Source organism: Meriones unguiculatus, chromosome 17 (assembly GCF_030254825.1).
Source record: "Meriones unguiculatus strain TT.TT164.6M chromosome 17, Bangor_MerUng_6.1, whole genome shotgun sequence".
In the NCBI taxonomy this organism is placed as follows: Eukaryota; Metazoa; Chordata; class Mammalia; order Rodentia; family Muridae; genus Meriones; species Meriones unguiculatus.
Window position 1 is genome coordinate 14,125,768 of NC_083364.1, and position 22,656 is coordinate 14,148,423.

Below are 22,656 nucleotides of genomic sequence, written 5' to 3' on the forward strand. Positions count from 1 at the left end.
AAAAATGACACAAATATCTTCCAATATTTTGTCCATTTTTTCCACCAGGCATTGGTTTTCTTGTACTGGGATTACATTTTGCATTGTTCGTGTATATCACTCGCAAACATTTTCTTCCAATCTGCTGCTGTTGATATTTTTTTCGGAGATTTTGCTTTTGGAGTCATATATGGAAACTTACCATCAATCCTCAAGGTAAAGGAGATCATTTTCTATGGTTTCTTTTAAACACTTTATAATAATTTTATGTTTAATCTACAGTCCTCTTCAAGGTAACTTTTCATAGGCTTCAAAAATTGTAACTATTTTGCTCATGGATATCTAATTATTCCAACACCATTTCTTGAAAAAAATTTACCTTTTCTTTATTGTCTTTTCACCAGTGTCAAAAACCAACTAACTGTTCACTTGCACATCGACATTAAGATGTTCTGTTGAATGCTTGGGCTCACTGACAACACAGGGCCTTAGTCGCTGTGGCTTTATTCTGTCTGGAGTACTGTGCCTCCTCCATATTTCTTTCACTTTTCCACACTGTTGTCATTCTTGTGCTTCCCTCATGTGCTTTTAATTGTCCGTGTTTCTAAAGCCTCAAGATTCATTATCTATTTGGATTTACTGAAGTCCATCAATAATTTAGGGAATAATTGTTACCTCAAGCACATGTTCTCTGATGAACACATATGCTATCTGTCCTCAGCAATTTGGGTCTTTCCTTTTCATTTGTTCTCATTGTATTTTATCATAAACATTCTGTGCATGCTTCTATTGGACTTAAGTTAATTCCCATTTTTGGAACTATAGTAAGATGGAAACTTTATTTTCTTTGGCAACTCTACATTGCCAGGCTGTAGGAAAATGACATGCTGTTTTCCACAGTGGCTCTCCCTGAAAGTATTAGGGGAATGATTTGACATTGTGTCACATGAGGTACAGTTCAAGGAACCGGAAATGTTGTCACACTAGTAGAAGACCTGGACAAACAAGTCAAAATGTGTGAGCTAGGAGGGCCAAACATTGGTGACATTTTGGTAGGGATAAGAAGTGAAACTTACCCTGCCCACTATGAAATTATAGAACTAACCCGTAAGTCTAGATGTTGATTAATAACAGGGAAGTTTAGTCAGAAACCCCAGAATACTGACATGGAAATCAAGCTGCATCACCAACCTGGGAGTTTTCAAACTGTTATCTTTTAAAGCAGCAGGTCAAAAATAAATAAACAGCTGACACAAGAAGGTGAGTCCTGGTGCAGTGTGGTGTGAAAATGAATTAGTGCTTAGAGATCCCAACTGTCCTACTCCTATTGTGTGAGAACACAGCACACAGATAAATATTGCTTCTAGAGTTCAAGGTTGGGCTTCTCCAGACATGCACAGCCGAGCTGCAGTTAAGACTGAGTGCAGAGTAGCACAGCCCTATTTGATTATGAAAGGAGCAGAAATTTTCATGGAAATGCACTGCTAGTGCTAATGCTCATCTTGACCTGCATGAGGGAGCTCAAGCCTCCCACTAGCAAGAGATCACACAGCCCCCTCCCTTTGCAAGTTTGATTCCAAAATGTCTTTCTTCTAGAATGTAGGCAAGGCCAGGCACATTTTGAGGCTTCATCAAAACAAGATTAAAGAGTTTTTTTTGTAATGAAAATAAGTTGATGTTTAAAAGAAAAAAGAAACCTGTTTCTTTTTATTTATTCACTTTCCTGCCAATTGTAGCCCCCTTCCTCCTCTCCTCCTGATCCCACCCCCTCACTCTTTCCCTTGCCCCCTCCCCTTCTCCTTAGAAAGTGGGAGCCCCACCATCACCAACCCACGCCAGCATATCAAGTCGCCCTATGGCCGCATGCATGCCCTATCAGCAGAACTGACATTGCCACGTGCCCTTTGGCATCTACATCACTGTGGCAGTGTACACGTCTCCCAGAGCGAGGAACAGTGCTATTTGTCTGGGTTTAGCCCGGTGTGGCGTGTGGAAGACATTAGCACAGCCAACCATGATGAAGGAGGAGGTCACTCGAACATCAGAGAGCAGGAAGAGTAGGGAGGGGACAAGCCTCAGTGCACAGCTGATGGGGCCAACACAGAGAAATCTTTCTTTTATCATTTTTATTCCATTTGTTCCCTCAGTTGGAGTGACCTAGAAACAGCTTGCTCATAAAAGATTAGCCACATATACGAACACAGATCTCTTTAATAACAAACCCAGAATTCTCTTTGTAACATTATTTTTTTTTTTATCTCAGAACAAACATCACAAATTCACTGACACATAAGCACCCAACTTCTATAATCTATTTTTTAAAGAATTTGTTAGACTAGATCAGGAACCTCTAATACCATGGTCATATATTTTAAAAGTCTGCCTGCAGTGCCCTCTTCTGTTAACTATAGGTAAGTGCAGTTTCCCATCTGCCTTTTAGAAGAAAGTTATTTTGGCAGAACTGTTCGACTGCAAAATTTTGCAAATGTTGGACAGTTTATTTCTACTGACTTCTTTTGTATTAATGACAGTTTACTCATTTTGTTCTACTGACTTCTTTTGTTGCTATGTTAAGAAGCTACAGCATTGAAGAAATGTATTACAAAGATTGAGTTCTTTTTCCAAAACCGGCAAGATTTATGATTTGGTTTTTTTTTCCTATAATTCAATGATTTTATCTGCATAATTGTATCATGGTTATAATAACAAACAATACCAATGATGATAATAATGTCTAAACTACTAATCATTTTTATAATTCAAGCATCTTCCAACACATTTCTTTTTTTTTTTTTTTTGAATCTTACGTTAGCTAACCCCAGTTTAAATTTTATTGGAATAAACATTATTGTTTTTTTTTATCAGTTACATTGTATTAATTCTGTATCCTAGCCGTGTCCTGATCCCTCATTCCCTCCCAGTCCCTCCCTCCCTCCCTCATCTCCACCCTGCCCCTTTCCAAGTCCACTGATAGGGGGGACCTCCTCCCCATTCATCTGATCCTGTTTTATCAGGTATCTTCAGGACTGGCTGCAAAGCCCTCCTCTGTGGCCTAACAGGACTGCTCCTCCCTTCGGGGGTGAGGAGACCAAAGAGCCAGTCATTGAGTTCCTGTTAGAAATAGTCCTTGTTCCCCTCACTTTGGGAAACCAATTGGTTAGTGAGCTACCACAGGCTACATCTGAGTGGAGGTTCTAGGTTATATCCATACATGGTCCTTGGTTGAATGTCAGTCTCAGAAAAGACCCTGTGCCCAGATATATTTGGTCCTTGTGGAGCTCCTATCCTTTCCCCATCAGACTAACTCCCCTTCTTTCTTATGATTCCCTGTACTCTGCCAAAGGTTTGGTCATGAGTCTTTGCTTTGAAAACACTGCTAGTTAGAGTCTTTCAGATGCACTCAGTAGACTCCTGTCATACGTTCAATGCACATCCCATCTGTCTTTCTAAACGAGGATTAATCATCTCACCCCATGTCCGCTCAATTGATTTTCGTTTTTAGGTGTATAGATTTCATTATGTTTATCATATCTTATAGGTCTATATAAGTGAGTATATCCCATGTTTGTCTTTCTCCTTCTGGGATATTTCACTCAGAATGATCTTTTCTAGATCCCACCATTTGCCTGCAAATTTCATGATTTCTTCCTTTTTGATTGCTGAGTAGTATTCCATTGTATAAAAATACCACAATTTCTGTACCCATTCCACCGTTGATGGACATCTGGGTTGTTTCCAGGTTCTGGCTATTACAAATAGAGCTGCTATAAACATGGTTGAGCAAGTGTCCTTTTTGTGTACTTGAACAAACTTTGGGTATATACCTAGCAGTGGTATAGCTGGGTCTGGAGGAAGCACTATTCCTATTTGTCTTAGAAAGCGCCAGATAGCTTTCCAGAGTGGTTGTACCAGTTTACATTCCCACCAGCAGTGGAGGAGGGTTCCCCTTTCTCCACAACCTCTCCAGCATGTGTTATCGCTTGAGTTTTTCATCTTGGCCATTCAAATGGGTGTAAGGTGATATCTCAGGGTCGTTTTGATTTGCATTTCCCTGATGGCTAATGAGGATGAGCATTTCTTTAAGTGTTTTTCTGCCATTTGATATTCCTCTGTCGAGAATTCTCTGTTTAGCTCTTTTCCCCATTTTTTAATTGGATTACTTGGATTGCTGCTTTTCAGCTTCTTTAGTTCTCTGTATATACTGGATATTAGTCCTCTGTCAGATAAAGGGTTAGTGAAGATTCTTTCCCAATCTGTAGGCAGTCGTTTTGTTTTGATGACAGTATCCATTGCTTTACAGAAACTTTTCAGTTTCATGAGGTCCCATTTATTGATTGTTGTTCTTAGAGCCTGTGCTGTTGGTGTTCTGTTCAGGAAGTTGTCTCCTGTGCCAATGAGTTCTAGGCTGTTCCTCACTTTTTTCCAATTGATTTAGGGTATCTGGTTTTATGTTGAGGTCCTTGATCCAAAACCCGAAAGATTTATGATTTTTAATAATGTTTCTCCAGGTTGACTATGTTACCATCTTCCAGGCATGGTGCCTGTTTGTAGGATGACCTATGCCACTCAGTATTAACCAGCACCTGCTCGTGGTAGCAGTCAGGCACACACAGGTGTCATCTACAAGACAGAGGTGGCCACACACTGGATTTTGACATAACCAAGGTTCTGTTTGCTCTCCCACATTGCTAAAACAAGTGATGAGGATGTAGGGTGCTAAAAAAACTACTTGCTGACTGCACATGTGTTTAAGAACATTCTCCAGATTCCAACAGTTTTCTAAAGAGAGATGCATGTCAGTTTTACTGGACACTGGCCATGAGACCAAAAAACACAACGAAACAAAACTTAACCAAAGCAATTTTAGATGGCCACAGATCAGACCAAACAACAAGACAAGTACATAAGATTCTTCCATGGGGATGGAAAAAATGTTAATAACTAATTTACACTCCTCAGGTACTAACAACGGGAAAAATAACAACACGGGTACTGAAAAATAGAATGTATGGTATCATAAATTTTAGATATTCTCTGGGTCAAAATACCAGTAGTTTATTATGAAGAGGATAATTTAAAAAAACTTAATATATGATTTAAAATTTAGACTAAAGAGCCTTTCTACTCTTATCAACATTTATAAAAGTTTTTGTGCTACTAAAACTGCCCAGGTTTCTCAGAAATCACAATAGAAAATAACTAAATTCAAATGACAAAAAAATAAAAAATGAAACAAAAAGATCCAATATGCATATAAATAAAGAGATTAATGAAAGACATTAGAAGATCCAGGCTGGAGAAAAGGCTTGATCAGTAAACTGCTTGCAAAGAAGAACAAGGTCCAAAGGTCCCAGTTCTGTCCCAGGACACAGTAATCCCAGGGATGGAAAGGCAGAGGCAGGAAGATCCCCAAGGTCCCTTGGTATCTGTCCTGGCTAGTCTTTTGTTAACATGAGCTAGAGTCATCTCAAAGGAGGGAGCCTCAATTGATCCATAAGATACAGCTGTAGGTCATATTCTTAATTAGTGATTGATGAGGAAGGGCCCAGCCCATCCTGAATGGTGCAGTCCCTGGGCTGATGGTCCTAATTCTCTAAGAAAGCAGGCTGAGCAAGCCATGAGGAGCAATCCAGTAAGCAGCACCCCTCCATGGCCTCTGCATCAGCTCCTGCCTCCAGGTCCCCGCCCTGCTTGAGTTCCTGTCCTGACTTCCTTCAGTGATATGTAAGTCAAATAAACCTTTTCCTCCCTGACTTTCTTGTTGGTCACAGTGTTTCATTGTAGTAATAGCAGCCCAAACAAAGACAAGTTGGTACCAGGATTGTGGGGTGTTGCTGTGAGACTGAGCTGACCGTGATGTTTTGGGAGGATTGCAGAAGGACTTAAAACTTTGGATGAAAAAACCATTGAGTGTTGACAGCTTAGTGGGCAGCTGCTGGAGCTTGGAAGATAAGGATGTTGAGAGAGGTGCTGATAATAGAGGCCTGGCTTGCAAGGTTCAGAGGAAAGCAAAGACTCTGCTGGGCCATTTGTGTGAGGAATCTGTGGTGTCTGAACAGCTGGAGCTGAAGAATCAGCTGTGATGAACACAAGACCAGCACCATTGAAGAGAAAGCTTTGTGTGACTGAGACAATCAGTGCTGGTCAGCCTCAGCTGAGGAACTAGCAGAGCCCAGCATCATTAATGTAAAGCCTTCTGGAAAGTGTTTTCTCGGGGTCAACACACAGGTGCTGTGTTCCAGAGGTGGCCAAGGCTGTTGGCAACAGAACTTGGTAGTGTACGAGTCACCCAGGTGGTACTGGTTTTGAAGGCCTGAAGGAGTGTGGATATCAGCTGAGACTTGGCTCTGTAGGAAGCCAGGAGAGGCCACTGCTGAAGGTGCAGCCTCAGCAGCAGTTGAAGACCCAGGATTAAAGGGACCATGCAGAGAGCCTTTGAGAGGCTATTGGGGAATTCCATCCCAGTTGCAGTAACATAAGATGACCACCAAGAAGAGCAACAGCAATGGAATAGAGCCTTCTGGAGCTTAGAAGACAAGCTGTGTGTGCTGCAGGGGATGGGGCTGGAGAAGTGACCCAAGCCCCTTGGAGGAGCCCAGGAGATCGTCTGCAAATATTAAATAAACCCACAAAAGAGAAACACGAACACAGTGTACAAATGTGGGTCAAAGCAGCCATTGGTAAGTCACTGTAAGAGGAAAAGCTTGAACGGTGTAAACTGTGTCCTGTCCTGGTTTGGAATTTGCTAGATTGTGTATTTCCCTTAACGAAGTCAGTTTCGGGGAGTCTGTACTTAAGGCAATGTAGGTTTTCTGTACTGTGTTCCTTGCTCTCTTCTGAGTCTTGCTCACTAAATGAACTGTGAGCATCTGAATTATTCTGCAGTCTGTTTCAGGCAATCTAAAGTAGACTTTGCTTATAAAAATAAAAATAAAAAAAGTTACTCTTCAGATTTCTTCCAGCCCCCCCATTTCCCAGTTTCCAAACCCCTTCCACATGTAACTGTTTGTTACAGTGGCCCCTCCCTTCCAGGTACCCTGTTCTACCCACATAGCACAGGTTGCTGAGGCTGTTATAGCGAACTGCCGAAGGAGCAATTGAGAACATTACAGCTTCTGCCTTCCTCAAGGCGGGAGTCTGTCTCTGGAAGGCTCTGCACCTCAGCAGCTAGGTCACATTGAGACACTCTGCTGTGTAAGACAATAGTCACAGGATCTAGAGATTAGGGTATGACCTGGAGAAGCAGGGCATTATTTAGCCTGACACATTTGGATGTTTTATCCAATGGCCCACATTTTCACACTGGTTGTTAGTGTGGTTTAAGAGCATGGCATAATGGAAATGGACCAAAGAATATCTTTCAAAATAACTGACAAGGGGTTCTCAGAGGTTGTAGGCCTGCATATTAATGTTACCTCCTGTAACAAAACAAAGCATCCTGGTTGCCCTTAGGAGACAGGATGAAGTGTCTGTCAGCTTGCAGAGGGGATCATGCCTTCAAGGACGTCTGAACAAATGGGGAGGTGATATCTATCCCCTTGACACACTGAATGCTTTGGTGTACTTGTGGCTTCAGCACAAGACATTTAGTTTCTCCAGTCACGATATTAAATTAATTCTAATAATGATGGTATTTTAGTTTATAATATACATTTTGCTTCAGAATATGATGGGTAGCCAGGGTTCAGTGACATTTGGGGTTCCTTGGTATAAGTAAAATGTCCTGTCATCTTTACAACTACAGCCACTGAAGTCAACCCCGCATACAGTAAGCTGCCACACGTGACCGAGGATTGTCTAGGTCACCGCCTGCAACCGACCATGGAGAGAAATGTCTCTGGTCAGAGTCAAAAGAGAAAAGAATAAAATATACATTTTCCTAACATTCTAAAATGGCTAAGACAGTAGATGTGTCTGGTTTTGTTCTTTGACTACCAGGTTTGTATCTGTGGGAACATGTTTTCGAAGGCACTCTTGATCCCCTGGCCGTGACTGCGCAATGGAGGGAAGGACAATTGATTGTAGGAAGAACACAGTACAGGTACTGTTAGACAACACTGACCTTGCCTGCCTCGTGACGCCTCATGGACCTACTGGAGGGAATATACTCTCATAAGTATGCTCTATATTTTTATCATATAGTATGCACAGTATATTTATACTTCTATAAACCTATTTTATATCTTTATGCTTCAGCTTGGGAAGAATACAGAATTCTATCCTGTGAATGAATGAATGAATAAATAGGTCCTGCTTACACTTTAGTAAAGGTTTTCTTATTAAATTAGACATTTCAAGGTAATTTTGGAGGGAAAGCTGGAGACCTGCCTCAGTGGCAGATGAGTTGCCTGGCATGTGCCAGGCCCCGGGGTCAGTCCCCAGTGCAGAGAAGAAAGAAACTAAAAGTCTGTAAATAAATCCTTGGGAGTCTTATTTCACTTTTGTTTTAGCCGATGATATGGAAAACTTCATGTTCCACATTTCATACACTTGACTGGTAAATGAACACAGTGTTCTATGCCTTAGAGGACGAAAGTAAACATTACTTTCATGATTTTCTTTTCATTCGTAGTTAGGTTACCCTGGAAATACTCAGAGTCCAACTTTTACTTATTAAAACATTTTATGTCATATCTACTATGATTTACATAATTCAACACTGTTTCTGTTTTGATTTTTGGATTCTAAAACACCAGTGCATTGCCTACACTTTCAAGGATTTTACTTTTATTTAACTTACTTATCACTGTATAATTTCTTAAGTTTCAAATAGAATTAAGATGATTTTAATTAGAAAAAACATAGTTTTATCATGAAGTTACTGTTTCCCGTTGGCTTTTAACGCAAATAAATATTAGTTGTTTTTACATGTTTACTTCGTTTTTGTTATTGTTGTTTCAAGACAGTGTTTTTCTGTGTAGCCTTGGCTGCCCTGGACTTGCTTTGTAGACCAGGCTGGCCTCAAAATCAAAACGATCTGCCTGCCTCTGCCTCCTCAGTGCTGGGATTACAGGTGTACATCACTGAACCAGGCTTGTCCCTGTTTGTCTTCAATTAAATATTTTATATACTGGTAGTACATGAGGACATGAATACATGTTAGATCATGAATACATGGTCCAGTCCAACCTGCATTCCCTCCCCTCCAGTTCCTTCTCTGTACAACCCACCACTTCTCCCTTCAACCTTATGTTCACATGTGTGCCCACATACACACCTCGGCAGCCTGCAGCTACCAGCTGGTTTTGAGAACAGGTTTCTCCCAGAAGCTGAGTGATTAGGCTAGGCTGTCTGGACAGTGAGCACCAGGGATCTGCCTCTCCATCACGACATCAGCCTTTTATCTTAGTTCAAGAGTTGTCCTTAGATCCTCATGCTCACGGCACAAGCACTTTGCCAACTCAGGTAGCTCCCGAGCCTGTCATTGCTTGACTCTCTCAAAGCTACTCTCTCAAATCATGCATGCAGTGTAAACAGGTATTTAGCTTCATTGTTCTAATCTCATTGTAGGTTGTGTGTATACTCCTAAACTTCACACTAGTTAGATTTCACTGCTTGAAAGAGTAAGTGGATCTTAGTGGCAGGAAGGCTGTCATAGAATGTGCAACACCTTGGGTTTAATGGCCAGTCCAAAAAAAAAATTATTGCATGGATAAATTGCTTTCTGTGTTTGTAGTTGAGCAGTGAACATGTCAGTGGACTAACATTGCAGAGAAGTTTCTGGAATTCAACTAGTCTATAGAATGGAATATGTGAGACTCTCATTTCTTCCCTGAAGGCACAGTCATGCCTGTCACCCTAAGCTTATGATTACTTGGTATTACCACAGTGATAGAAAAGGGATTAAACCAAAACATCGTTAACTACCACCAAGAAAGGCTAAGCCCAGTTTGCCTTTCTTAGGTTTGTATGCAAGATTTTACGTCATCATGGAAGAAACCATGTTCTTTCCTCTTAGAGAACTTTATACTCAAGTTCTGTGACAGACTTTTAAAATACCTTATTAAACAGTGAAAAGTAGTAGATAATGTATCCAAAATGAATGAAGTCTTATGGAATCGCAAGTTGTAGTCTCAGTCAAGTTACACTGGTGCTAACTTGTGTGAATTCCAAAACTATACTGTTTGCATAGTTATTTCGACTGAAATGATTCCTCTGGGCTCTCTATGTGGAAGTGCTTACTCTGAAGACATTTTTCAGTTGAGGAAAGTAGTAGAAAAATATATTGAAAATTGTAAGTTTTGATGCTTACACATATGCTGAGAAACCCACAAGAGCAAATTAGAATTCTGTACATGATTATTTTCAGTTAATGGATTTTCAGTAATAACCTTAGATAATTAGAACATAGCACTCATTCTGTACATTATACTACTCATACACAAGCCTTATTTTTATAATGTTAGTGTATAGTAGGAAATTTTCGTGTTTTAAGTGTAGTAGCTAGGGGTTGGAGATACAGCTCAGTTGGTAGAACTCTCACTGAACATGCGCACATCTCGACTTGGTTCCCAGCCCCACATGGACAGGGAGTGGGGCGCACATTCTTATTCCTAGCACACCAAGAGTGAGGGCATCCGTAATTCTCTGCCTTAACTAGATGCTCAGGCATCTTTACCCCTTCTCTCTCAGGCCTTCCCTCACCCTGAGCTCTCTAGGAGGTGATCTCCCTACTCCAGGATGTTCTGTGCATTCCATCCTTCTCTTCTCAGACCATGTTCTGTCAGGTGCTGCCTCTCTCTCCTTCATTTTCCTCCCCCACTACTCTCCGTTGATCCTCATCCGGGATTTCAGAACACTTGTCCACACTCACTGTTTTCACTTCCCAACTGCTCATTCCCTTGCACTTTGACTCCCAAAGTTCAGAACACTTCGGCGGCAGTGATTGCTTGGGGCAGCAGATGACAGTGTGAGTTTTGGAGCATGTCTATTCCTTTTATGAAGACTCTTAAAAATATATTGCAAAGAAGAAAATACAACATTCTCCAACTTGCTAACCATTCAGACTTAATATATCTCAGCTGTCAGGAATTCTCTATGTTTAACTTTCCTCCTAACAGAATAGTTTCCAATAAAACCTTTTCTTTGTTTCTTACTCTTTTTATTCTTCACTAAAGAATTGCTATTAGGAATTTAATGTATAATCTCACTCAGATTTTTATATTTCTACTGATGGAAGATATATAAGTATTTTTCAATACTTATTTTTATGTACTTTCATATTTACATAAAATTATCCTTTAAGGGCTGGTAAGATGACTTGCCAGGTAAAAGTGGTTGCCCTTAACTCAAACAACCTGAATTCAACCCCAAGGTCTGCATGGTGGAAGGAGAGAACCAACTCCTCCAAGTTGTCCTCTGGCTGTCACAAGCACGCCTTGGCACGCATGCACATAAATCCTTTTAATTATGCTCAGAATCTCCTGAAGCTTGATGCATTCCTTTACATTGTATCTTAATGCCTTGCCTTCAGTGAAGAAATGAGAGTCCACTCTCATATACTAGCTGAATTTCTACATCCAAAGCTTTCTATTATTCTGTCCCACTTGCTCAGAAGAACTTGCATTATACAAATTGCACTTCCAACAAGAATATTAATTAAATCTTATTCTAGATTTTATATAAAACGATTGAAATTTTCTTTGTTCAGTTTTGTTTATCTCTTGCTTGTGGTGTGTTGTTTTCAACAGCTTCATCACTGGCCCCGGTGTGGTTCCAGGGTACTTCTCCATAGACGTGGACAATGTGGTCCTTGTGTTAAATGGAAGAGAAAAAGCAAAGATCTCCCATGCCACCCAGTGGTTACTTTATGCACAGAATTTAATGCAAACCCAGAAACTGCAGCATCTGGCTGTTGTCTTGCTTGGAAATGAATACTGTGACAATGACTGGATAATGCAGTTCCTCAAAAGAAATGGAGGCTTTGTGGACCTACTTTTCATAACATACGACAGTCCTTGGATTAATGGCGCAGATGTTTTCCAGTGGCCTTTAGGTGTAGCAACGTAAGTACAAGATAAGAAAGGCATCCCTTGGGTGTTCTGAAGAGAACAGGGAAGATGGTGTTTTATTTTATTTTATTTTTAAACTCATAATGTGAATTTGAATTTATTTGGAATTTGCAAATTTGTTTGTAGATTTTATACAGACTTAGATAATTAGTAATGTGCTTGACAATTTGGCATAATAGAATTTATGACTTTAGCCTCCCCATGTGCGATTAAGCAGAAATCCAAATCTAGTCAGTTATCTTTTCCTCTGATACACTGTTATATTTGATTATGAAATATTTGCATATTTGAAAGAAAGTGGTAGATTTAATGCATCACACATGAAGATGGTGTTTTAAATGGCAGTAGGTTCACTGGTGATGAGGCAGGCCTATCTTTCCTACCATCAAAAAGAGTGGCCTAGAGCCTCAGTGGCAATAGTAACTACTTTGTTGTATTTTACCATCTTCTGAGGAGAAATGAAGAGTACTTGTTTGTTCTAAAAATGGATACAGGATAAAAATTTAAGCTTAATAGTGCCCTGAAGAGAGGTTTAGCAGAGAATGAACAAAGACAGAGCCATAATTCTAGTTTAAACAAATACTGTTGTGGCAATATTTTTATATACTGTATAGACTTCCCTTGGGTTTGTGATTGGCTGACTTGATGTTAATCTCAACTGTAAAAGCAGAGGTTAATTAAATGATAGTTTAGGATCCTCAATATATAATCATCCTCCAGTTTAAAAAAAATGGAAAACATTTTTTAAACTTTCTGTGGATAGATTTTTAATAGTAAGAGATAGGCTCTCAGTAGTATATAAACTTTCTGAGGTCAGGAGTTTTCTTCCCAGATTTAAAATAGTTCTGTAGAAATGGGCTATAGAGGTGGCTCAGCAGTTAAGAACAATTACTGCTCATATAGGAAACTCAGATTCATTTCTAAGCACCCACATGCTGTGTCTCATAGCCATGTGTGATTACAGTTCCAAGGCTCTGAATCCCTGTTCTGAACTCTGTGGGTGCTTGGCTACACATGGAGACAAGCAGGCACACAAATATACTAATATACACATAAATTTAAAAAAAGTAAATTTTAAAATAATGCTTATACACAGTAGGTACTCAGATATTTGCTGAGGAAGTGAATCATCTCACTGATAGAATTAAATCCGACATTCGTTATTATGTCACTGGTTACCACCATGTCTGAATTCAGACTGCTTTAGCTGTACAAATGTCACTAGAGAAATGCCAGGGACAGGTATTCCCACCCCTATGTGGACAACATTCCAGGCGAACAGGTTTAGGCTGGGACCAGCCTTAAAATTTCAAAAACTTTGTAAGTACACCCAACCTTCAGAAAAATCTATTTATTGAAAAGAGCCTGTATTTGTAGAAATGTTTATACATTTTCCACATTGTATGACATCACCTACTAGCCTAATAGAAGACAGAAGCATAGTCATTTTGGTGTTGCCAACCTCACCCTGTTCCCGATGAGGAGACATTGGGTAGCATCCAGAAACCTTTTGGTTGTCTCAACTGAAGAGGGGGAATTATAACAACTGGTGTCAAGGGGGTAGAGCCCAGGAATGTTATTAAACATGGTGCAGTGTATGGCACTCTTTAAAACAAAAAGTTATTTGACCCAAAATGCCATAATAATCTTGTGTACAGGATAGACTACAGGCACACATTTATATGCAAACCAGTGCCCATGGAATGAGCCCCCTCTGTAGAATAACAGGTTTGTTGTAAGCAGTGATTAATATATCTTCTAATAAACTGCTGATAGTCCTAACATCTGTATAACGAAATCACCACATAGAGACTGGCTTTATTTAGTTAACCTAGAACACAGTGCTGGGCAATAATTACTCCATCCTAAACATCCAAGCCCTCATAGTTTCCTAACATTTAGATTTCCCATGTTATACTTGCTTTTTGTGAAATATTATGTCCAGGCCATCTCCATGTAGTTCCAAGATCTCTCCTCCAGCTCTCTCTCCTAGCTCTCCTCTCCTCCCACTGCCCTCTGGCTCCTCCCCTCTTTCCTGTCCTCTGGCTCCTTTCAGCTCAATATTGTGTCTAATTTCTTTATTTTGGGATGTTTGCACACAGTTGAGACAGTATGCTTAAAATAAGTATCACAAGGCAATATCCAGATTGAAACCAGACAGATGGGGGGGGGGAATCAGCATTTGAATGAACAAGGGTAAGGTGTATACATTTCAAAAGAATGTTATACCAACACAGGTTTTATTCATTGTTTTATTCTTTGGAATTTTTTTGAAATTAACTCTTCAGAGATCATGATTATAACAGTATATTTTCTTTTTAGTGGACAAATAGGACTGTTTATGTCTATGGTGTACAATGTGCTTAGAAATCATTGTCCTTAACAGATGGCTTAACAAGCCAAGCTGAGGGGCATCGTACCATATAGTAATTCATTACTTGCTTTTATAGATACAGAAAGTTTCCCGTGGTTGAAGCCAGCTGGTCGATGCTGTATGATGAAAGGCACTACATATGTAATTTTTTAGGAACTGTCTATGAAAACTCATCAAGACAAGCACTAATGAACATTTTGAAACAAGATGGAGGTGATAAACTTTGTTGGGTTTCTGCAAGAGAGCAGTAAGTTCAATGTTTGCATGGTTCCTTCCTGTTGCTCTCCAATCCGAATGTCACCTTGTGTACAAATAGGTTTCCAGAGAAACAGTGGTAACTGCTTATTCCAGCCTCCTGTCTAAAGGTACAGTAGTAACTAAAACTTAGGAAACTGGCTTTTCTCCAGTCTTTCCCATTATAATCAGGAAGCAAGTATTGATGGAGTAATGAAAGTCATTTTGCAATAATTTCTTTTGCTATTAAATAAACACATGGAGTATAAAGCTGAGTGGCCAGGGAATGGATGCCTAAAACATATGCTTCTAGATCTAGAAATTTATTTTTTAATTGTGACAGAAATTGCCTTCTAGATGGATATCACTAATTACTATGAATTTAATACAATTACTGTTAATGTAATTGTATTAAATTCATTTACTCTGAGTTACCAAACAACTGCCAAATGACAAAAACCATCTTACTCATAAAAACAGTGAAAACAAAACAGAAACAGTGCCCTCATAGCACTTGTTGGAGGAGACAAGTAAAACAGTGTGTGTCAGGAGATGGTAATGACATGTGAGAAGAGAATTAAAGACAAGAAGGCCACAGAGAGGACTGAGGTGGAGGGTAGAACATTTGTTTTCAGGTAGCGAAGGAGAGCACCAGGTGGAGGGCTATATTATATACAGGCCTGAAGAGGGCACAAGAGTCAGCAGGGTCCATTTAGAGAGGGGAGCCAAGGCAAAGGACATAAGGCAGGGGGGTGCTTACACAGCAGCTGAAGGGCTGGTGAGTGAGAGGTGGTATGAGAGAGCAAAGTCTTACTGGAGGACAAGCACTAATAAAATGGTTCTGGTTGAGCTGAGCTAGAGGTCAGGTAGTACCCTCTGTGCTCCTGCTGCTTCTAGACCATTCTGTCCTTCTGCACCCGGAACCCCAGTTCTCAGTCTCATGCCAGTGTGTGTAACTGGAACTCTGTAGCCCTGAGCCTTCACCTTCACCTTACCTCCCTGATTCCTTAAAGACTGGAGCTCCATTGCCCCTCTGGCTGACACCAGTCTTGTCTGAATTCTTGGTGACTTCTAAGTCTAGCCATTCCTTCTATCACCTTGGTATAAGGTTTCTTTCCTTTCTCCCCTTCATAGATCATAGGCTTCGATCAGCCATTTCCTGTTATGGTCATTTCCTAAATGACCACTTGCATTTCACATACCACAAGGTTTCTCCATGACCTGGAATTCTAGCATTTCTGTTGGTAATCATCCTATCTTGCCATTCCAACTCATTCTCTGTTATGGGACTCCACAGTTCAGCTGGAATTTACAACATGGTTTTTACTATGCCCAGATTGTTCTTCCTGTCCCTGTATCAACTTCTGAATTACACAGCTTAAATTCTACAGTCAACCAGCCCTGCATATATGTTCCCCTTTCTAATTCCCCCATCTAGCGAGCCCTACCTGTCTAGTCTCCCCTTCTGCCCACCCCATAGCCATACTCACGCAGCTGTGCATAAGTTTAGACAGTCTGAAAGCTGAAGAACCCATCACTCCTATATTTCCTAAAGTATTCCCCCTTCGTCCTCAAAGACTGCTTTATACCTTCTGTCCTAACCTCTTGACACCTCCTCAGTCTCCCTTTAGAGATTGGAGCTTATTTCACTAAGAGAATACGAATAGAAAAGAATGCCAGGCTCAGCTTCTGCATGTATGTGGCCTATATATTCATTCCATTCTCAAGACCACAGCCAGATTGATTCTTAAAATGTTTATTGCTTATGTCGTTCCCTCTTCAGAACACTACAGTTGAGTCTTCTGTAAGCAGACTTTATGGTTTTTGACTGCTCACCTAAGTTCCCCTACTTCCACCTTGCTGGCCTCCCTACCAGTTCTTGGGGCTTCAGACTTTCTAGAAAATGTCCTGACTTAACTGAAAGACCTAATGCCCACCACTGGATAAAGCACAGCTGCATCAGAGTAAGACAAGAGGACACAACACTCCGGAAATACGATTGAATGAATACTACCCATTCGAAGATTGATCACTGGATATTTTTAAATATAAAGTAATAAAATGTTCAGATTATTTCCAAATGTTCAAAACAAAAAAAAAAATTTTTTTAGGTAGTCTTACGTAGCACAGGCTGGCCTCAAACTCGGTATTTAGCCCAGGATGATGTTAAACTCCTGATTCTTCCTATGCCTCCCAACTTGTAGAATTAGGGAATTATATACCCAGTTTATGGATAGATGATGATCAATACTAGGTCTGAGTTCTAGCAGCTGGGCTATACCCACACCCCCAAACCTTAAAGAAGTTTTAAGAAATGTGTTTGGCCCAACATTTTCAATGCCTCTCATATTTATCATCTCTCTGATGTGTTCACATTTTTGATAAATGACATTAAAAGATTTGCTTCAAAAAAGATGCCATAGGAAAGTAAAACCTTACAGGGATTCCCTTGTTGTTTGTTTAATTTCCTAGGTGGTAGCCTCAGGAGACAAATGAAAGTCTTAAGAATTACCAAGATGCTTTGCTTCAGAGTGACCTCACTTTGTGTCCTGTAGGAGTGAACACAGAGTGTTACAGAATATATGAGGCCTGCTCGTTTGGCTCCATTCCTGTGGTAGAAGATGTGATGACAGCTGGCCACTGTGGAAACATGTCCAGTCACCACAGCACTCCTCTGCAGTTACTCAAGGCCATGGGTGCCCCCTTTATCTTCATCAAGGACTGGAAGGAGCTTCCTGCCATTTTAGAAAAGGAGAAGACTAACTTTACAAGAAAAGATTCAAAGAAGAAAAATGTTACTTCACTGGTACCAACACTTCAAAACAGAACTAAAGTGGAAATTTACTAATATTTTAGAAAGCTCATTTTTTAATCAATAATAAAGGTTAATCATACCTAGCTGTAAGTGTGTGTTCCTAAGAGTGAATATGTATAGCACTTGATAAGGTGGCTCCATCAACTCAGTTTCACAGAAGGGACCAAATGTTCTCCTTTTTGGCTACTGCTGTATACAAGATCAAAGAAATGGCGATATTTTACTGAGGCTGACCTGGCAAGATACTTAAGTGGTTAAAGGTGCTTACTGCCAAGGCTGATGAGCTAAGTTCAGTTGCCCAGAAACTACACGGTAGGGGAGAAGTGAGTCTCATGGGCTGTCATGTGACCGCCCAACAGCATGCACACACAAACACATCAAATAGGTGGATAGATAGATTGGTGGATGGATGGATAGGTAGACAGGTGACTCAGGTTCAATTCTACCGAGATCAAGAAGCCAGCATTTACTGACCGTGCTCAATGACTTTAACCCACTTTAGGGGCTGGAGTGCTGGCTCAGTGTTTGAAAGTGCTCACTATCCTTGCATATAGCCTGAGTTCAGTGCCCAGCATGCATGGCACACACTCAGCCATCTGTAAGTATTGCTCAGTAGGTCCTGACATGTTCTTCTGTCTTCCATGCACACAAGTGCATATGACACATAAAATAAAGAACTAACTGATAGAGTACTATTTACTAGGGCTGACATCTGGTCATGTCAGTAGCAGGATATATGCTGAACAATGGCTGCAAGGTTAGATAGCATCAATGAACTTAATGGCTCTTCTATACAACATGGAAATTATTTTAATATAATTGAAAGGTGCCTAAGTGGGTGTTACGTGCTTTCACAAACTGTATCAACTCTGAGGTGATTTGTATGTGAATTAGCAAGTTGTGGCTAGTACACAATGTATACAGTCCCAAAACATTGCACTTGATAACACGTTCTATTTTATGTACCGATATTAGAAATTGCAAACTTTAGGGAAACAGCATTATATGTTAAAACACTGGTTATTGCAGTCAGAAAAAAAAAAAACATTAAAAACTTCAGTTTCCATGAGGATTTTTCTCAAGCCAACTAACTGGTCATACTCTCTTCTCAGAATGAAAAGCATCTGTGTCCTTAACATAGTAACAAGACAGCCGGCAGGAACAAGTTTGGAAAGTTTATTTTGGCTCATAGTTTCTGACATCTGCAGGGTACCAAGGCCAGAAAGGAGGCAAGAATAGATGTATCCAGGCTAGCAGAACTGTCAGGCATCCACTATTTGCATCATGGCTGACCAGGTAGAAGAACGCCAGACTACAGAGAGGTGTGTAAAAGTCTCACAGGACCTGCTTTGCCTTCTAATGGCTCCACAGCCTTTAGAACAGACTCCATGCTGTGACTAGAGTTCAGGACACTGAGTGTTCATCCTAGGAAGAAGGCAGGATAGTGTAAGCATGGAAGGTTAGGAGCCAACAGTTGTCAACTTGGCAATACCTGAGACACCAGGTCATGTTCCTGGAGCTGTTAGCTTACTGCTGCTTGCTGTCTTACAGAAGATGGTTTGATGACACTATCTTAGCTGGTGATTGCTGTGTGTCCCATCAGTCCAGCAGCCAATTACCTTGGATCTCAGGATGAAAAAAGAAAGAAAGGATTTTCAGTGTTTATCTGTAAGAGTGTCAGGTCTATCCCTTTTTGCAGAATTGAATTTGTGATAAAAGGAGGGAAACAGGCAAAATAGATGCTTTGGGGGAGCTTGAGGAAATTTAAAAGGTGATCTAAAATCTTTTACAACGGGTTCTGCTGAAATCATGCTAAAAGTTCAATAGTACTATTATTCACCGAAATACCTTTCAAAACTTGTCCAGACCAACAGATACAGCTGTGTTCAGTCAACATAAAACAGATACACTGAACTGGATAGGAGAAAGAGCAGGCAACAGCTCTGTACTTAACTGGCACAGGAGATGAATTTCTGAACAGAACACCAATCTCACAGGTACTAGGATAAATGGAACCTCAAGAAACTGTAAACCTTCTGTAATACAAAGGACACTATCAATTAAAGTAGCACCCTACAGAATGCAAAAAGATTTTTACCAACTCCACACCTGATGGAGGACTAATATCCAAACTATGTAAAGAACTCAAGAAACTGGATAACAAAAAAAAAGCAAATAATCCAATTAAAAATGGAACGGGGGCTACAGGTTAGTCAAAAGATGGACACAGGCACTAAACCTCTTTGCAAAGGAACTTATTCTGGTCCCAGTTGACAATGTGACCAACTGCTTGAGCTCCAGCTACCAACTAGGTCTTCCTATATATATCAACTATACCCTTGAATTGTGGATGACAGTATGAACTCTCTCCTTGCTTTGTCAAAACATTTTTTCATAGTAAACAAGAAAAGGAACTAATACGGAAAATCAGTACTGGAAGTTGGGCTGTTTTTACAATACCCTGACCATGTGATTCTTAATACTTTGGAAGTGAGTTGCAGAAGAAATGTGGAAGATTGGAGAACTTCAGGCAACAAAGCCCTTAAGTACTGTAATCAGAACTTGATGTAGGATGCTTGAATGACAGGAATGCTGATGGGTTATCCCCTAGCTATCTGCTCCCTAGGTTGTGTCAGAAAATCTTGAATGGATCATAAAAGCAACAGTGTGAGCATAATCTTATAAAGTATGTTCTGGACATCTCTGGACTTTTTAAAATAAAGACTTCATAATACCATTATAAATTATGCAATGAACAGAAAAGGTTAAACTATTACATGTAAAACTGATTATTATGAAACTGGAACTATTGAGGCTAAATACTAAATCACAGTGAGGATGTGAAGGGGAATAATACTCTTAATGAGTAACAAATTAATTTCAGTTTAATCTGTACCAAAAATGTTAAAGTAGCTTTAAGTTGAGTACCCTTTTTCGAATAAACAGTTTGGTACAGCACTTAAAACAAGGCTGAGACTTATATTTGAAGATACCAGTGTTGAAAATGTACATTTGGAAATACTTCATTCAACTTCCAAAAACACAGATCTCCGTACTTTCAGAAAACAAAGCTTTTTTATTTCTTTATCTATTTATTAAAATTTTAACAAAGAAGAAACTTCATTCAGATGCTAGCACCAGATACCCCCGGTGTGAAGACTGTGCCTGAGAGTGCTCTCAAGATGCAGTCCCAAGGTACAATAATCATGTGTTCCTAAAGTCTCACAGGCTGTGTCCATCCTGGCCTTGTGCACCTAGAGGCAGGAACACTGGCAGACTTCCTGCCTGCATATCCTCAGACACCTCCATCTAGGTGCAGTCAAAGGGCAAACAAGCTTATTCACAGGAGTGACCACACACTGTCTGTATCCTCCATGAACAAGACCAGGCAATCACAACAACAACCCCAAGCATTCTGAGACCTCCTCTGTCCTTGGACAAGTAGGACTTACGGGCTAGACACGCTTTTTGTTTGATAGTTCTCTTAAGCACAGTAACTTTAAACATAATGTTCACCATCACTTCCATCCCCCACTTAAGTTGTATCCTGAGTCAAGTTCTTGACCCTGTGGTGGTTACCTGTGAAAGGAACAGGCTAGCTTTACAGGTTTCTTTATGAATTCTATACCCCATATTAATTAAACTAAGTTCTCCCGGTAGTTTTCCATAAAGCAGAAGGACACAGACAAAAGGAGAAGTGGGTGAATGGGGACAAGACCCACCCTGCTGCAGAAGAATGTCCAGGCCTGCAGTATGAGATAGGGGGCCTGGCAACTGGTCCGGATGGCCACAGCTCCCCCATCCAGGACATTCTGGGTGTAACTTGAAGATCAGATATCCACCAGATGTCGGGGGCAGGCCTGACTGGACATGGGTGCCTAAAACGAACCAATGATATTAAAAGTCAACTACCCCATAACCCCATTCACCCAATCCTGTACTGCCAAGCTTGGAACCCCCACGCCTCCCTTGCTTTTTCCTTTAAAAACCCCATGCCTTTGTTTCTCGGGACTGTTCCCTGCTCACTTGCAAAGCAGCCCCATCACTCACTGGCCTGAATAAACCTCTTCTGTTTGTGGCAAAAAATCTCCAAGTTACCTTCATCTGTCTCTCTGGTAATTGGGCTCTCGGTGGGCCTAACATCTGTTCACATGGGGATTTAATAAACATCAGTATACTGGCACCCAGACCAAAATTTCTGTATCTAGTTAAGACATTTATGATGCACAAGCCAGCGATGATCAGCAGAAGCAGAAGTGTCTGGTGTTCTGCAGTAGCTGAAGACAGAGTTATCACCCGGAAAATCAAAGAAATGAGAATGGCAACCATGGGCTTGCCCTGTTCTGGGTCATTTTTCTGTCTGCAGTGTACGGGGTTTGTTTGTTTGCTTGTTTTTCTTTTTGTTTTCCTGAGAGTACAGGAATCTCTAATGATTGCTGAGTGGTTTGCATAGAACAACATTTTTTTTACAGCCACACAATCACATCCTTGCTCTGCAAAGAGTATGGTGAGTGCTCTATCATGTTGCAAAACTGCTTCAGCTAATGGATCAACCTGCTGATGGATCTTGAACTAGTTGATTTTTACAGGTACCTTTTTATTTATTTATTTTTTTTTTTCAAACAAGGGAGCCTGGAGGTCAGTATGAGCTAGCCTGGTTTATTGGGTAGGCACTCCAAGTAGCCATTTGTCTTCCTTGCCAGAGAGTTTCCTTTGGACTGAACTTTTTCAGTCTTTTTTTGAGGATAAGGGTGACATAGATGCTTTTGTAAATGGGCCTCAACTGAAATTAAGATGCCATTGTAGGGGCCCAGGAAGGCTGGAATGTTAATCAAAGCCTGGGAGGGGATTCATTCAGGAAATGGGGCACTCATCAGAAGCATCTGGTTTCCTGATCAAGGTAAAAGACAGGAAGCAATCACGGCAGCTGGACTGGAGCACATCACCTAGCAAGCCCAGGCTCTCCACTTTTGTAGGACTGCCTGGGGCTTGGGTGCTGTAGATCACTTTTGGAGTGCTTTGTTGTCTGATTCTGGTTCCTGGGTGGTGACTGTCAGGTGAGTGGAAATCTGCTGAGACATATTCAGACTAGAGACAGAAGCTAAAGTTAAGGAACTTAAAGGAAACTCTTACATTTGGAGCACCCCCCAAACACACACACACACCTATTCCATCAGGAACAGGCCAAAGTTGGGGAATTTTAGTCTGTTGATTGGAGTTCAATTGACCTGTGACAGGTAGAT

General features: G+C 40.5%; 1 pseudogene; it reads left to right on the plus strand.

Annotated features, from left to right (window-relative positions):
* Window positions 1-992: 992 nt before the first annotated feature.
* LOC132648679 (ribitol-5-phosphate xylosyltransferase 1-like) lies at window positions 993-17,487 on the plus strand (annotated as a pseudogene).
* Window positions 17,488-22,656: the final 5,169 nt, after the last annotated feature.